This window comes from Onychomys torridus, chromosome 14, assembly GCF_903995425.1.
Source record: "Onychomys torridus chromosome 14, mOncTor1.1, whole genome shotgun sequence".
Taxonomy (NCBI): domain Eukaryota; kingdom Metazoa; phylum Chordata; class Mammalia; order Rodentia; family Cricetidae; genus Onychomys; species Onychomys torridus.
The window spans coordinates 14,687,630-14,706,129 of NC_050456.1; the positions used below are offsets into that span (position 1 = coordinate 14,687,630).

Sequence of the window (18,500 nt, forward strand, 5' to 3'; positions counted from 1 at the left end):
CACCTTGGAGTAGATTCAAGGTTGCATACCTTGCAACCTATGGAAGCCCAGAAAAGAATGTATGTTTTCCCCCAAAATCACTTAGTACATGACAAAATGGATTTGAACCTGGGTGTACACACTCAGATCTATTACATTGTATATGTTATGTGGCTTATAGTCTTGAATTGGAGCAGCTGCGATTACTTCTATAAGGCTCTTGGAAGATAAAGCCCATAAGCATTCCCTTTGCAAGGAGCTTAGCAGGTCTCTGAGTCTCAAGAGGCTCCACTGCTCTCCTTTCCAAAGGTATATAAGAGGTTAACAATTGCTGGGAGGTAGTGACTTTGTTTCCGTAGTTATCTTAAGTTGTCCACCCTCCTCTAAATAATTCCTCACCCATGTGCCTGCTCATAACCTGGATCAAATCACTGGTTCCTTAGCCTAGACTTGGGTGGAATCTTTCTCCAGTCTGTCATTGTCCACTCTCTTTAGAGTGACCAGAAATAGACTCTCCGAGATGAGTAACACAAAAACCAATGTCTTCTTTTGTGCCAATGAGGTGAACTTGGTTTAAGGATGTGGGGATGAATTCCCTTTCAGTTGATACAGGTGGATTTTCTTCGGGCACATGACAGACCATTATGTTATGGGTTTAAAGGTCACGTCAGTAGTCTAGGAGTTATATTATTTAGACAAATAGTGCACCAGGGATCCAGTGAATGATACAAAATGTGACCTTCATGCTCCCACAGTTAGCTTTTTGTTTGTTTGTTTGGCAGAAGAAGACACAGTGATCCTCAGTAGGGCAAGCTTGAACTCCCCTGCTTCTCCATTGGCCTTACTCTTGCTGTCACTCTGCTGCTGTACCAGGAATGGGTTAAGTACGCTCTGCTTTCTCTTTTCCATATGATAATTCTTATCGTGAGAACACATTAATCTTGTGCTATTTTCTGTTTCCATTACAATCGTTGTCACACAGGTGGAGCATCAGAATGTTAATGCCTCGTGTCTTCTGTGAAGGATAGTAGAATTCGCCACTGCTTTGACCTTTCTAATGTGCTGCGTTTCGATTGGGTCTGGAAGTTGATGATTAATGATAATTACAATAATTACACCACGGGACTCTGTTCAAAGGAAGCCACTTGAAACATTTAATAGAATCTTGAACAATCTCTGTCCCGATGTCCCCATCTCTCCTCCTGCACCCCCATCACATGTTCCTGGGTGAGTAGGTTGGGAAAGATTCAGCCTCGGTTGAAACCAGAAGAATAAAAGAGCTGTGATTTGTGAGTCATGTTTTAGTTATATGAAGGAGGAAAAAAGAAATCAATTTCTAAATCAATAGAATGGTCCTTTGCCCAAACAGCTTTGCTTAACAAAGAGTGAGCATTCCATAAAACACGGCTCTGCTTTCGATTCAGATCATTAGCTCCGGTTCCCATTAGCCAGAGGTGCCACAGGGAAAGGGGATATTTACTTGTCTCCTCGGCTCTGGTTGCTTGCCTTTAATTTTAGGGGAGTGTAGTTCTCTGGTATGAAGGGCTTATTCTATGCAGGCTTTGTACTTTTGTGTTCTGAGGCCTCCCAAACTGAATACTAATTCTCATGCATGCATGTTCTATCGGAGCCTTTGCAGTGAGCAAGATGCTTATTTCCTGAGGGAATCTTTTTTTTTTTAATATAAATTATTTTTAATACAGAAGTAGCAAGAGAAATCAGAATGAGGTATTACTTGAAGATGATTAACTATTTTCTTCATAGTGCAGTAATTCTGCCTTACATTGTGGTATCAGCACAGTATATTACTACCAGAAGTTTGGAGAGGTCGTTGTGTTCCTGGCCATGCAAAGGGAATAATTTTCTAAAAACAAGCCATCTGATGGTGTGCTGTGGACAGTATTTCAGCAAGATGGAGATTTCTTAAGTTTGAGTTCTGTTTCCACTGAGACACAGTAAAAAGTGTCTGGCTGCTAGAAGGTGGCTTCCCCTTGTTCTTTTGATCTCTGCAATTGACCTCTTCTCAGAGGCACACTTCCAAGGAGGTTCTGAGGAGGTTCAGATTTAGGTAGGCTGGCTAACCCCTAGGTCAAGATGCTTCAATGTTTAGGTAAATAATTTGGAATATATTTCTCCTCTGCAGAAAATCTCAATGGATTATGCTGGAGCACACATTCCTGACAGTTTCAGCTAGCACCTAACTCTTGAGGAATATGTATATTCACAAAGAATTTGATCTTGAGGTGTGTGTGTGTGTGTGTGTGTGTGTGTGTGTGTGTGTGTATTTCTGCTCATCTTAAACTCTTGCTCTTTGAGAGTTGTCACACTTCTTTTTGGCCTTCAGGATACCCATAGGACAAGTATAGGGCAGAAGGTCTTGTCTTTGAGTATAGTGGAGCATGACCTCTGAAGTAAGATCATCGTCATGGCTGCCTCTGGACCTGTACTTCTCACTGGTAGCAGAAACAGAGCCTTAGAAGGACAAATATAAACTCTGCCTAAATGCCTGGTCAGTTAGTGAGCTGACACAGAAGAATCTAGAAAGCTCCACTCTTCAAGTGGAGTCACGCTTTGGGGAGGGTTTTATTCTGCAGAGATATTCAGCGCTTGTAAACGTGAACGCAAGCACACCCAAATGGTGACAGTTGATCTTATAACCTGGGCAGTTTCTATGGTATTAAATTGCATCCTGATGATTCGGAAAGCACAATGCTTTTGATCAGCTACAGAGGTCATGCCTGTGGGGTCAAGTATCTCATTACACTGTATTTTCTTTCCAATGCATTTGTACCTTTATTTAATTCTGCTGCTTGTTTCTCTGGCCTATTATCGCAGCCTATTATTGCAGTTTTAAAAATAACTCCTATTTTCACTCCTAGACGTTAAAAGAGACATTTCTTTTAGAAAAAAAGAAAACAAGTAAATGTAATGACAAAGTTAATATTTCAGTGTCTGTGTGTTGTGTGTGTCTGAATGTGGACGTGAAAAAAAGAAACAAAGTGGGTTAGCAGATGGTGCCTGTTCTAAAGGACTCAGTGATTGAAGGCAAAGTTCACCTTGCATTCACTAGAAAGGAATGTGCCAGTTCCAGCATGGCAATACTGGGCAGTGTGCTAGGAACCAATGCAAATATCATAAGCTAGCTACTGTTCGGGGGTTGTTGACTTAGTTTGGATGGCTAGCCATGCCATGAAATGCTTTAATTGATGGACTCAGCCTTGAGTTTTATATGTAGCCCCAGTTGTTGCTGCCCATGCCTACGTCTGCTCTCCTTTTAAACCCTGGTCAATTGATATATGAAAGAGGATGTGCTATGTACAAGTTTAGGTTAGTCACACGATTAAAAAAAAAGCATGAAGTTACTCATCCTGAAGATAATATTTAAGCATAGTGGAGCTTGACACTTGGTGTCAGATGAATCTGTCAGAACTTTAAGGAACTCCTGGAAAAGACACAGCCACTAGAGCCATGAGAAGGGAAAAAAGTGTCCCTGTTTTGACTCAGCTTGTCTTTTGTGACTGACATTCCCAAAACTTCAAGCTGCAGTGCTTGCTCATCCCTGGCTTGTGTTGGAGCCTGTACTTTTCTGGTTTCTTTTTCCTTGATTGTCTATCTTTTGCATCTAGATAGATTTCTCTTTGCTTTTCTACCGTATGACTTTATTTAGACCTCAGACACACTGACTGACTCTATATTTGAAGACCAGCTTCAAATCTCACCTTCCATCTCTTCCTCTTAATACAAAGAAAAGATATGTATAGAGCCAAGAGACCAAGTCCCTGGTCTCTCAGAAGTGTAGACCTGGGCCATTATCTTGCAACTCCGTCAGCTAATATTTTAAATGAGCTGAACACAGTGAAGCCTGTGTGTCCTTGGTTTGATGTGAGGTCATAACAATGTGGCTACACACAACTGACTGAAAAATTGAGGGACTACATTAACCGAGGTCTGCCTATACATTAAATCCACTGTGCTCATTGTGCTGGGCATAAACTAAATTAAATGGGCTAAGAGGATGGATTGCTTCCAACAGGAGCTGCTGGCAGTTCTGTTTTTGTTTGTTCTTGCTCATGTTTTGGAGGATGTGGTAGGCACTTGCTCATCTGCTGGTGCTGAGTTGGAAGCTTCTGTAACCAGTCTAGGTCATAAGAATTCTATTTGTCTTTAATGGCAACAACAACAGAATGGTGCTCTACCACCAAGAAATGCTTAATTCAGCTGGCCAAAATGGCCCCACTTCAAATGTCATAAACTGACTCATTGCATTTCCTGGTCCTTGATAGTGCACTAAGGTATCATCAGTGATTTTTAACTGATTATCCCAAGTCAGTGCCTGTGTCCTGTTTATGTACATGAGATACATATTTTACCAGTGCTATAAACTTTAACAACTGCAGAAGTTTGACCATGTGTGCATACTGTTTAACCATAGTAATCTTCAGATACCATAATAAGCAGTAAATAATCATCCTCATTGGTGACTCCCCTGGACCTGGATCACTAAATTCAGTCAGCTGCTTTCAGCATCTAATCTCAGCTTGCTGCTTCCCACAGGTGGAGAATGTGACATCGACCTTTGAGACTAATATATTTTTCTCATTTGTAGGGCTCCTGGTGGTTTACTTCTTCTTTGGCATTCTTCAGCAAAAACATTCACTTTGTGATTCCTCTAAAGATTGCCAATGTAAAACACTGAGCAAACTGAAAAGTCAGCGCACAAGTGCCTCTTCCTCTAGATATTAATCACTGACTGGGAGTGAGTCAGAAGTCTGTGCTGCTCTGATTTCACTCGTCTGCCCTCCAGGCAGAATCCAAGCCTTATTTGTGTCTTCTGGAGCACCCAATACACTGCTGGAGCTCCATAAATAATTAATTCCCCCCATAATAAGGGGAAGCAGCAGCTTTCAAGAGGCTTCCTTTCCCTGCACTGTATAACTGGTGTTATGGTATTTTGACTATCAAAACAATGATTAAGCAGCTTTGGCACACTTCATATTTGGGCTAAACGCAATTCTGCTAATGCACCATCTCGTTCCTCCCTCCCCCAACACTCGTATTTTAATGATTTCTAATTAATATTGTAATATTTCTTGAATAATTCATGGTTTTAAACAAGAAAGGCTGGCACAAATTTATGTCAATCTGTTTGTGTACCGCAGAGCTGTGCATAACAAATAAACACAGGCTGCTTCCCTTGGAGACTGGGGAAGGGGAGGCAGGGAAGAAATGCTTGGGAGAAAGGCACTGGGACTTGGCTGCTCTGTGCAGGTTAAAGGCTCCCCTGTAGCCCTAGGAGCTTCCCCAGGGCACCTTTGTCTCTGCATCACCCTTTATCGGTCCATCTTTTCTCCAGGCACATGCCTGAGGCCCTCACATTGCTCTGCTTCCCCTCTAGACCATCTGTCATTAACTCATCTTTTAGTTTAACTAAACATTGCTCAAGGATAGGTGTGAACTATTCTCTGATCACCAGGCAAGACTCAATTAATGACAATTGGGTATGTGTTTATTCATTTCACCAACAAATATTTAATGAGCACTGCTGTTTTCTGCAGCAGTGAAGCTCTGGGGGCACATGGATGAGAGCCCTTTTGAGGGAATCGTGGGCAACTCACACCATTCCTCTTAGCAGACTCTGGAAGGATCCGTGTGTAAGGAGGGAAGCCTCCATGGCTCCTTCTGGAGAGCTATTGTTTATCCTTTCAAACTATAATGTGGGGGGCTTTATATTATTACCGTTATCATTATTAATGGAACAATCAGTTTCGAGACCACCAGAAACATTACAGAATACAAATATTGATAATCCAGAGCTTCTTGCTAACCCTATGTGGTGATACCCCTATTTGTTCAGGACAAACTTCATGTTCTGTTGAACTAATTATAAATTCTTCCAGAGAGCCAAATGCAGAGACTTCTTTGTGGATGACACTTCCTCTTTCTCTGGGGTCAAAAAGGCTGCTGCTGTAAAGGCTGTTTCCTTGGGGTATCTCTTGTTGTCAAGTGATTTCCAGATCCACCCTCCCCATTTCTAGAGGCTAGGGGAAAAAAAAAACTTTAATATCTATCATTTCTGTTGGCATTAAGACACTACCAGTGCTGTGCTGCTGACCCTGCTGCTGGGGCCATTAATGTGTGTCACTGTTAATTAGTAGCCATTGGAATACTGAAGCTGGGACATGGCTCACTGAGATGGATGGGGTTGTTTTGATTGCTTTGCTGTGGCTGGGCTAACTATCATTTGTACTAATGATTTCCAAGCAGGTAGCGAAAGGGTGGGAGGGAAATGGCTTAATTTGATCTTTCCCTTTACTGTCTCTAAGGGCAATTTCAGTTGTGAAAATACTGTGGAGGCAATGGCTCCTGGATTCCTTGAGGTCCTTGGGAAGACAGATCGTTATTAACTGACCATAAAGAGATAGGGAGTGTTGGTGATTATGTATACTGCATAATCTTCCCAGAATGGAGATAACATACCTGCCTTCTGATGTACTGCAAATGGCCTCTGTGGACACAGTCATTCCATATACAAGAAGTATCTGCTGTTGTTGTTGCTAGTCTTAAGGACACAGTAAACTAGATAGAAAAGAGGTTCAGAGTAGTGAGATTATGTGCCTGGAAGCAGAAGAAAAATGTAGCTTCTCCCTGTCCAAAGGGCATGGGGTGGGAGGTGTTTAGGGAGAGGAGAGAAGTTTGTAACTTTGGAAACTCCCAGGAAGCACACTTTCCTTCACTTCTGCACCCAGGTCCAAGCTGCTTCAACGCCTAACCCTCTTGACATCCCCCCTAACCACAAGGGCAGAATGAAGAGTGGACATTCTTTTGGAACCCAAAATTAACCAGAAACCCATGCCTCTAAGCTCTACCACACTGCCACACCAATGGGCCATTTCAACACAAGCTCCAGTGAGCAGGTTCCTGTCCTTCAACTTTGCATCCAGGGAAGTCTCCAGATGCTGCCCTGCCCTGTACCTCTCATCTCACAGCATCTCATTGTTGACTAAGTGTACTGGCTGACTCCATCCTCTCAGTTTGGAACCATCTTCCACCTGATCAACACTGCAATTGTCTCCTGGGACTGAGGGTGACTTATGATTCCTCTTGGCTCTGTTCCTTTCTCTTTTTTACCTTCCCAGGTATAGCTGACTGGTGGTTCTCTAAAAATATTTTATGGTGGCTCTCATAAAAGATATTCTTACTTTGTTTTTGTCACTATTTTTTAAATTTTATTTTATTTGAGACAAAGACTCTTTCATCCCAGCCTGGTATTCAGCTCACTGTACAGCCCAGATTAATCCTCCTGCCTCAGTATCCCCAGTGCTGAGATTACAGGTGTATGTTACCACTACTGGATGAATAGTCTTAATTTTATCTCACCTTTTTTGTTGAACTAAACACTTTATTTTCACTTGCCTTTCTAACAATATTCCTTGGCAAAAAAACAACAACTAGATTTCTCACTTTATAATTGTTTTTCAAACAAAGGTGGGCTTCTGCTGTCTGTTACATCATTACCCTGCAAACACAATATGCCACCTCCCATTGCAAAACACTCTGTGATTTTCAACTTGCCCGATTCTCTCCAGTGTGACCTGGTTGGTTATTTTTTCTCCCTGATTTCCTTCTTTGATTGTATGACATTTCTCTCTTCCTCTCCCTCTCCATTTGTATCTGTCTAGTTCTTTGTGGCCCCTTCTCATTCTTGTTAGACAGGTAAACTGTTTATCACTTAGGTGATTCTGTTCTCAACGCCTTCTCATCTGCCGTCTTTGTTTTCAGCAAATTCATTTTCATGGCTTCCATTACTATATACAAGCTGCCACTGTCTTCTGCTTTTCTCTCTTTCCAAGTATTTTTTACTTGGGGTCTCTTAGTGTTTTACCTGAAAACACGTGGCTTCTATTGGGATCTCAAGTCTTTTCCAACCGTGAATATTCAAACCCAAACTGTGGCTATGCTTCTTCCTTAGGATCATTGGTGTATTGGTTCATGAGGGTGGAGTAAGCAGAAGCAGGGAACAGGGTTTGGATGGCTGTGGGTACGATGGAGACAGCCCTCTGGGAGATGACTTCAGTGAAATCAGCTCAGCTTTCTTCCAGGGTATAGGAATATATAGGATTGGGGAACCTGGGGACAAACTCTAATTTCATTAAGTGGCACAGTCCTATCACAAGGCTTCACATGTGGCAGCAGGATCCTATAGCAAAGCTCCTAGTACAAGTCTTGGTTACCATATGGGCTGCAGGGGAAAGGCTTCCAGCAAGGGACTATGCCAAGGGTCAAGATAAAGATACATCAGGCATCCAGGCCTAGAGACAGCTTTCAGATAAGGTCAGTCCTGTGGGCCCAGGGGCATTCTCCAGAAAAGGGCAGGTAGAAAGCAGGAAGATCTCACTGAGGAGGGAGTCCCCATGTTGCTGAGCTTTTGGAGAAAGTGGCTGGGCCATGATAGACTATGCCTCTGACCAGAAAAGCCTCCCAACACCAAATAATCCTTCTTTACTCTGAGCCTAAAATCTGAACTCCTCCTGTATCTCCAGTTCAGAACCTAGTGATCCTGTACCCGATGGTCCAAACTCAACTCTGCCCTTCCTTATCCTCTGTCTTCACAAATCACACCCAGCATGGAACTAAGTCCTTTTCACTTTGTATTTCCTTGCTATCCTCAAGGTCATAGTATGAATTTGCGTTGTCCTCATTATACAGGCTTTATTTGTTTAATTAGGAATGTCATTTCCCTACTTAGAAATCTTGAATTCTCTGGCAGTCTCACAGGCCATGCTTGCCATCCTTTCCACCGCACAGCTGCATTGTGTACCATCCTCTTATCCTCTCCATGTCCCACACTTCCCTGCTTCATGTTCCTGGGTGACTGTACAGCCTCTGTCCTTCATGTGTGTGAAAGCGGTATCTTGTTCCTTCATGTCCCTTTCCTGGCATCTTCCATGCTTCCACATCATTGTCTAAAAGCTATCACATTCCTTAAGCAGTCCCGAACAGTATAAGGGAGATTGAAGACCATTTCTTCATTGTGTTCTGCTTTTCACATGTTCTTTTCAACTGAGCTCTAAGCACCTGGAAGGAATAAATATTTTTTGTATTTGGAATACCTGGTACCTGCCTAGAACAGTGTAACTGATAAGTAAGTGTGTTTGTGTGTGTGTGTATGTGTGTGTGTGTAGTCACAAAAAATCCTTACTTACTAAAGGATTTTATTTTCTTCCACATTAGAGTCACACTTTTTAAAAGGTAAGACCCAAATTATCTATAATCCTGGATGCAGAAAGCTAGGTTTCAATTGTGTTATTGTCAATTAATAGACATATGACCTGAGCTAAAGTATTTGATCTTTCTGGTGTGGCTAGAGTTACCATATGGTTTGAACTATTTTTTGAGGAGACTAGGGTTTCTGAAAGGTAAGAGGAAGGATGCTGATAAGGGACTTTTTACCCTTCTTTGTTTCTTAGAACAGCTTGGCTTCCATAAGCTGCAGGTATCATGATGCTGTGTAGAATTTTCTTTAAGCCAAATATCCTGCTTCTTAAATATAATTTAGAAACCACTTTACAGGGTTATTGCTAATTCTTCTCTCGCTGAAAAATGTCTGCAGTTCTGTGAGCTGCATAGTAATATTGGCCTGACAAAGCACTCTTGCTGCAGCCCAGTGGAGAGGCATCATGTGATCACTGCACAAACATTCAATTTTACACTTTCTACATAGATGAAAGCGCTGGGCACAGAGGGAAGCAAATAGGAGGAGAAGGGAGTTAGGTCCATGGAAGGGAGGGCCCACAATGAGGTCAGTTAGCTATATGTAGGTGAGTCCCTTGTTCTTTCTGATCATAAGTCCTGGAAGAGCACACTTATGAACTCAGGTGAGCAAGAGAACAGCAGTGACTCTCTCAGAAAACTTGTCCTTCACAGTGATAGCTAAAAATGCAAGAATCAAAGCAACACATTTTCCCTGCAACAGGCTTCAAACTGTAAGCCCATAACTTCATATTTAATAAAAAGCATGGGTATTTGGTTCCAGAGCTGGGGGGACAATTATTTTAGAGTTCAAAGAAAGTGCTTGTCTCTTAGTATAATGCTGTGTGGACTGTTGTGTATGCAATTTCAGAGCTGTTCAGAGTTCAACAGTGACCTAAACCTGTCATTATTGGAACTCTGTGTTGTGCTGAAGGTCTGGAGTTGCATGATTTTTCCCTGCAAATCATCAAGAAGGTTCTAATCAGAAGGTGTGCTACAAGTAACCTGCACTGTTTATTCACTTGCTGAAGTCGGGGTCTGTGGAAGAGGTGCTTGGAGGGCAGGTAGGGCCAGGCAGAGGCAGAACAAGCCCTCAGAATGAGCTCTGGTTTGCAGCTTATTTAGATGCCGGAGGGAATGTTGACTCTTAGGAAAAATCAAATACATTAACACAACACTCTTTGCATTTTAGATGTATACACAAAAAAAAGCCTGAAACACACACCTCTTTAAATGTCCTTAAGAGAGAGCAGAAATTTCACCTAATTATGAAACCAAGGAAAGGAAAAATTAATCTGGGTGCTGAGGGGCAGAAAATGAAATGCTAACTAAAGATTTTTTTAAGTCAGGAATGTTTTCTTTTCAAGAACTGGGGTTTAAAATTTCATGAAATGTGCTGTGTAAAGTCTGATTGTCCTCAGACCATTTACTTGGAAAAACAATGTGGGCAGTGGCTGATATTTCAGGGTATGAAATAGCCTGTTTGTAGTAACCCAATGTAAGGCCGGGCATCTTCACTAACCTAATGAGGCTGGAGGGCTATCTCACATTTTCTACCAGGTTTCTGGAGACTGGCAGGTTGTTGTGGGTGTCCCTGAAGTCATTTGCCTACTAACATGACCAGTAGAAAATCCAAAATTTCTAGCTAATAGCAGATTTGAGATTTATTATTTTCCCTATAAAATATTGCTGCAGACAGAGGAAGAGGTCAGACGTAAACTTCCATTATAGTAGTTAATGTTTATCATTCTCCAGCCCCCGTATGTCAACATGCTCCAAGCCACAAACTCAATCAAGTGGGGCCTTTCTGAAGCAGCAGACTACTGTATGTTTCACCGCACAAATCCAATTCTACTTGAAAACCATTTCAGTAAATGGGAATATCATTTCCTTGTTTCTTTAATTGGTATTAGCTACTTTCCAGTACTTGCTCTGATGAAACTGGAAGGTCATAAAGGATCTGACTTGGGAAAATAGGGGATCCTGTGTCCTTGACTGGAATCCATGCTTTACTTGGCACACTCAGTTTGGCTTGCCTGATGCTCGCAATGAAGGTGAGTTAGGCATCTCATGAGAAGACTGGCTCTGTTCTAAGTTGTGGGGAATAGCTCCTGGGAAGCAAGGGACCTTTCTGTCTCCTTCCTCTGAGGCATTCTGTATGTCCCTATCCTCCTTTCCTGGATTCTGGTTTTTATTTTTTCCATACTCTAATAATAACCTGGTGTGGGACTGACTGCCTTTCCAACTTAGATACTGAACCATGCTGCCCTTGCTGTGGAGTTGGTTTGAAAACAGCTTCCTTTGGGTTGTTTTAACTCTAAAGGCTGCACACGCCTCATTTGGTCCAGTGTTTTACATGTGTTGTGTTTGTACTGCAGAACCGAATAGGTGACGAACTATCTCCTGGCCCAGGCCCTTCCTTTTCCATTAGCAAGTTGGAACACATCCACAGGAGTGTGAGAGTTGGCTTCCTAACGTCTGGGTCCAATGAAGTCAACATCTGAGTGCAAAGCTCAGCCCTGCAGAGGCTGCCCTACAGTCTCGTGAGGGCTTTGTATTTACTTATGTGATGGATTCCCTGCTGGACCCCTGAACTTGAAAGTACAGACCATGGCTGTTTCATTGCCATGTTTATCACCTTTATGGCACAGTCTTGGATTCTTGGTAAGTAGAAACTAAACTAAAATAGAGATTGAACAACTGAAAGAAAGTCTCTAAAGGTTTCTACTACCATGCACGCGTTCCTTCTTTTCCAAGGTACATTTGGAACAAAGTGTTTGGACACTTTAATGGTTTCTACAGCTACATGGAAAATAAGCACATGGATTCAGGTCGGCCACATGTGTAAAAAAAAAATGTTTTTCTACCTGGCGGTGGTGGGGCACACCTGGAATACCAGCACTTGGGAGGCAGGGGCAGGCAGAGATATCTATGAGTTCAAGACCAGCCTGGTCTACAGAACATGTTCCAGGACAGCCAGGGCTGTTACACAGAAAAACCCTGTCTCAAAAAAAGAAAAAAAATGAATAAAAAGAAAACTTTTTCTGTTTTTATCCCTATAATGGAATAGTCAATGCTATGAAATACTATAATTGCAAAGGTAATTTAATATTATGTTACAAAATACTCCAAAAATAACATTAGCACAGAAAAGGATTTAGTTCAAACACATTACCAATTCTAATTTTATAATATCTAGAATTTTTTTAAAGGGGAAAAATAAAAATAACTTTGTGAGTGCTGATATTCTCTGTAATAGAATGAGTTATTCTTCATGTTTAAAGAGTTTTCAATAGAATGCAAATATTTATTTAAAAATCAAATTTTGACATACTTGGATTTAGAAGAGAATTTTAGGATCATCTATGTGTCAATCAGTAGTATATTCCTTATGCAAATAACAGATACAGTTAATTGAAAGTTGAAAGAGTAAAGAAAAATGGTTTTCAATAAATATATTGCCATCTAGGATTTTTTAACAATAACATAGCTTATAGAAGTGTCATTAACCTACTAATGACTATAAGGATGGAATGTATATATCTTGATGAATTTAAAGATGAAACTGTCAATATAAATAAATGCCACAAATTTGACTGTAACATGAATCTTAAAAGGTCTTATTAATTAAAAAACCCAGAGCCAGACACTGGGGTAAAGCTGAAAGAAAGATCAGAGAAGCAGACCAAGCCAGCCATAAGTTCTTATCTCTATGAAATCCTCAGTCTCAAAGGAGAGTTCCTGTTTCTTTATGCCTTATATACCTTCCTGTGTCCTGCCATATTATTTCCTGGAATTAAAGGTGTGTCCTTCCCAAGCAAAGACATGAGATCTCAAGTGCTGAGATTAAAGGTGTGTGCCACCACTGTCTAGCTCTGTTTCCAGTGTGGCCTTGTACTCACAGAGAGAAATCCAGATGGATCTCTGCCTCCAAGTGATAGGATTAAGGGTGTGTGCCCCCACTGTCTGGACTCTATGTCTAATCTAGTGGCTGGCTCTGTCCTTTGATCCTCAAATCTGTTTATTAGGATACACAATATATCACCACACTTGGCCATTATCTCTTAACGTTTTATTCTTTCCTCCTTTTAAATTGATGAGAAAATTTGGCATAAGAAAACTTTACTTTGCAATAAAGTGCATGCAGCGAGGCTCTGTTCTTGTCTTGTGTCATGGAAACCAGCGACCTCTGTGCCAACTCCTCTCTAATTCTTTCTTCTTTCAAAACCAGAGTGGGACTACCATTCTACACTGTTTCTATGACTTCAACTCTCAGACTTAATGTAGATGATGTCCTGTGGTATTTATTACTGTATACAAGTCTTGTTCGTTTAGCATATCTCCTCAAGCTTAATTATCTGTCACAAATGTAAGGGTTTCCTTCTTTTGGTCTGGGTAGTATACCATTGTATACATATGCTTTATCTGCATTAGACTTCCAGGTGTTCTCATGGCTTTGCACTATATATAACGCATCCTGAAGATAAGAATGCAAAGACGTCTTTGAGGTAGCACTTTCAGTCTTTCAGGTAAGCTTCTAGAAGTGAAATTTTGGTTTATAAGGTATTCCTATTTGGGGGAGCCCCCACTCTACACTGTTTTCTTATGCTGATCACCCTTGGTGCTAACAGTGTACTATGATTCCTTTATGAAGGTACCTCAGCAGCGATCGTCCATCTCTTTTGTAATTGGCATCATAGCAAACATAAGGGAGATTTATTTTTACTTTTGTGCTGACTAGTATGTTGAGTTTTCTTGGTCTATCAATCATTTGTATGTAGTCTTTGTGACAAGTATTTCACACCTTTTCCTGGGTTGTCTCTATTGTGCTGCTTAGTGATGTTATGGACATTAATTTTCATGCAGCTAATCATTTGTGGCTATTTTCTACCATTTTATGGTTATGCCTCAATTATATGCACACAGAGATTTTTAAATTTATTTTATTTTTATTTTTTGTTTTTTATTGGTCCCTCTCTTCTGTTTCTGATTTTGTTGCCTGTGCTTTCTGGATAATATGCAAGGGGTTGGTAGTCACATCTGGCACTGTTTTGGGAATATTCTGGATTTAGTTGTTCTGTGTCACTCCAACTGGGTTTTATTCATAGCACATGATAAAGATTCAATTTTATCCCACTGCATTTAGATGCCCAGTTCTTCCAGCATCATTTATAGAAGAGACTAGCCTTTCCCTCATTGTGTATTCTTAACCTCTCTATCAAGATCAATATGCTGGCAGTGTGTGGGTTTTAGTCAATCCGTCTGTTTGATGCTATCCTCAAGCTGCTTTGCTGTGGTTGTGCAGTATATTTTGAAGTAAGAAAATGTGATACATCCAATTTTGTTCTTCATTAACATTGTTTTGGCTCTTTGGGAACTTTTGTGGATGTGTATGTATTTAGGATTTATTTATATATCTGTTTAAGATGGAACCATATCTTTTAAAAAAATTTTATGGTGTTTCTCACTGGGCGGTGTTGGCACACACCTGTAATCCCAGCACTCGGGAGGCAGAGGCAAGTGGATCTCTGTGAGTTCAAGGCCAGCCTGGTCTACAAAGTGAGTACCAGGACAGCCTCCAAAGCTACAGAGAAACCCTGTCTCAAAAAACCAAATAATAATAATAATAATAATAATAATAATAATAATAATAATTTATGGTGTTTCTTTAGAAGCAGCTGAAAAAGAAAATCATTTTAATTATAAGAAAACTGGTCTTAGTTTCCCTTTGCCTTCTTCCTACCCTAAAGAAAAAAATCACTATTTTCTAAAAGTAATTTTATATTGTCAACAAGACTGAATAGATGGCTATTTCTTATATGCTCCCCACCCCATGTGAGCAAAACCCAGAGTGACACATTACTTTTATCTTCAGGAAGCATACATTGGTATTCTGTTGTTCCATGTTTGAATACAGGATATGTGCTTTTATTTTTATCAAGATTCTGTTCAATGAGAAGAATTTCTCTAAAGTTCGGGGCCTTGTTAAGTGATTAGGTTTCAACTTTTGTGGAATCTAAAATAATATAGATGCTAAAGTTGAGATTTTATTGAAGATTTACTTTAAAGAGGTCCTGAATTTTGAGGAGCAGAGTGAGAAAGAGGCCTTGAACGAGGAAGGTGAAGGCTGACGCTCAGGGGCCATGGAACTGAGAGAAGCTGCAGTTTCTGACGGCATGCCTGTACAAATTCTGACTATAGGCATTGAGTTTCTAGAGGGATGTTGATTTATTACAGTGGGAGAGAGGGAAACTACGCACCTGTGCACAGACACAGGGAACAAAGATGAATATAAAGGAGAGGTCATGCATTGGAGAAGGGTGATGGGGGACACAGGAAGTACTGAAGAGGAGGAAAAGGAAGTAGAAATGACACAAAACAGTACTAATGCATGAATCCCAAACTAAAAACAACAAACAAATCACAAAATTTAGTACAGGACCAAACCTATAGGAGGAAAGGGGCTGAATTTGATATTCTTAAAATGTTTATTCAATTATTATATATAACATACAAACTAAAAATACCAGGTCAAAGAATAAGCAGTAAAATTTAAGACATATCTAAGAACCTGGATTGGGATATAGGTTTAACAATTTTTTATCAAAATGTTTGTTACAGGAAAGATAATTTTTTTCCTATGTTATGGTCTTCAAAGCAGAGTAAGAAATACTCCATGAAACTGTGTAGCTAGAACTGGTAAACAAGAGGATTCACTGCATAGCAGACTGAACCTGTGCTTAGGTCATCGAGTGTGTGGATGAATGCCTCACACTGCACTGGAGCAGGATTGGACTACATAAGAGGCTGTATTTGAGTGCTTGTGGCACCCAGAATTAGAAACAATGGAAGACAGTCTCTGACACCACCAGTTACCAGTAGGCAGCTTACTTTTCTGTTTAATAGAAACATATGGGTGATATCTCTGGGATCTGTGAAGGTACTAAATGATAATTAGATAGAAAGTTAAAAGTACATTGCTAGGAGCCATCCCTGCAGTGGATGGGTCCTGCAGAGGGTGTAAGGAGTTGGTGGGAGAAGGAAGTGAGCCAGGCCATGGTGGTTGGGAGAATCTTGCAGCCTGACTGACTAGCAGCCAGAGTGTTTCATTATTTATACAGAATTTAGTTAGTAGAGATACATTCATGATATTCAAAAACATAGATCATATCATTTTTTGTTTTTGGACATGTGTTTCACTTCCTTTTGTTCATCTTTAAGTCATCATTAATAAACTATGACAGAACAGAGTTATAATTTCCAATCATTTTTCTCAAGTTTTGACATCATTAATAAAGAGTTATTCTTACTCATTAACCCCATAACCCAATTTTTAAGAATCTGGAAGCATATGACAGCCTGTGCTCAGGCTGGTTGCTTTGGTTGCTTCAAGGACACTAGACCAAAACAAAATCTTCAACCACCCTGGGCATTTTGCCATGTTTCAAGCAATGTATTATTAACTCTTAGTGGTTAGAATGCCCAGAAAAAATTTTCAGGCTAAAGCTGCTGTAGTTATTATTCAAATTCTGGCATAATGCAATCAATATTCATATTTATATCCTTATAGAATTTGTCTACATGTCTAACCCTGGCATTCTGTTGTTCCTTGGTCATATGACATTGTAGTGGCTCTACATGAGCTAACTTCTAAGAGAGGAAGGTCCGTACATCTCATACTTTTATCATCTTTCCACTCCATACTTTGCTCATCAGTATGTCTCTATGGCAGAGTTATATGCCACGTAATTGTCTGAGTGTACAGTGGGAAGAGGCTTGTAATCTGAACTGTGGACAATTCCTCTAGCCCACCAAATCTTGTTGACCTTTTTGAATTTACTTTGTTTTGAATATCTTGTTCCAGTGTAAGTACAGGGACAGATGTTTCAAGAATGTCTCATAGCCTCATAAAGAGACCTGTGGCTTCTTCTTTATGTGTCACAACCTCCAAGGAATAAGGAAGACCTTCAAGCAGAAAATGATACCTCCCTCAATGTGTGTGGGGGGAATAGTATGTTTGGGACTTTCCTGGGTAAGCTTAGAAGCAGCATTCCTGGAAGAAGGAATAAATGATTCATAAGAAATTTTCCATCAATCCAACATCCCCAAATTGTACAAATATTAAAAGTGCCCCAAGTATGTAACAGGTAGAGATGAAAACCAAAGGTGGCATGGCAGCCATCATGCAGCTCAGTTTTGCTGGATCTTTGTCAAACAGCTGTGCTGGATTTATGACTTCTGCCATTTCATTCAGATATGGCCGTGCCAGCACATTATAACTTTTAAAACAATACTGCCCTAACAAGACATTAGATATTAGATCAGCCATTCTCAGCCTGTTTGTTGTGACTCCTTTGGGTGTCAAATGACCCTTTCACAGGAGTTGCATATCAGAAATCCTGTATATCAGATATTTACCTTATTATTCATAACAATAGCAAAATTACAGTTGTGCAGTAGCAATGAAAGTAATTTTATGGTTGGGGGTTTACTACAACATGGGGAACTATATTAAAGGGTCATAGCATGAGGAAGGTTGAGAACTGCTGCATTAGATGAAACAAATCTGCAATTTTTACTGGCCTTTAAATTTTGCCTGGAACACATGGAGATCAGTGACTTCACTACGTTATCACCTGCCTTTTGTTGGTCCTTTCCAGGCATTCTATAACTCATCAACACAGTCAGATACTTGGGAGAAAAGATTTTATAAAATACCTCACAATATATCTTAGACATACAAAATTTCAGCAGGTACCTTAAACAATGCTCTCCTTTTCAATTTCTTATAGGAAGACTGAGTTCCACTGTAGCTGTTAACTGTATATTGACTGATGGAAAACAGCTGGAAACATTGCATCTATTTCCAACTTTCTCCATAGGCTCCATGCTTTATTAACCTATTGTATTTACCTTGGAGGCCAGGTATTTAACTTGTCACCCAAAGGATGCAGGATAACTTCCATCACAGATCCATCTTTTGGAGGTCCCTGAGAGTCACTTCTTAACTTCAGCCCATGAGCTAAATAAAAACCATTTCCTAAAATTTAAGTTTATTTATTTATTTATAACTATTGCCTATTCTAGCTTAGCTAATACCGAAATTTATTCTAAAGACAGTAGCTGTCTGACATCCTGTTTAGTGTTGGGCATTAGGGACTCTTAATATGAAAGCTTGTCATTTTACTTATCTTCTTGTAAATTGTGTCTATAAATCAATCATGGATCATTGTTTCTTTGCTTTTCTTTGTTTTCAGCAGATTTATTTTTCT

The 18,500-nt window shown here is 40.2% G+C and overlaps 1 long non-coding RNA gene across 1 annotated transcript; it reads left to right on the forward strand.

Moving 5' to 3' along the window:
- Positions 1 to 776: 776 nt before the first annotated feature.
- Positions 777 to 11,868, forward strand: LOC118595202. The gene is made up of 3 exons (XR_004946488.1): positions 777 to 858; positions 962 to 1,206; positions 11,607 to 11,868. It is a non-coding gene; the product is annotated as an uncharacterized LOC118595202 (long non-coding RNA).
- Positions 11,869 to 18,500: the final 6,632 nt, after the last annotated feature.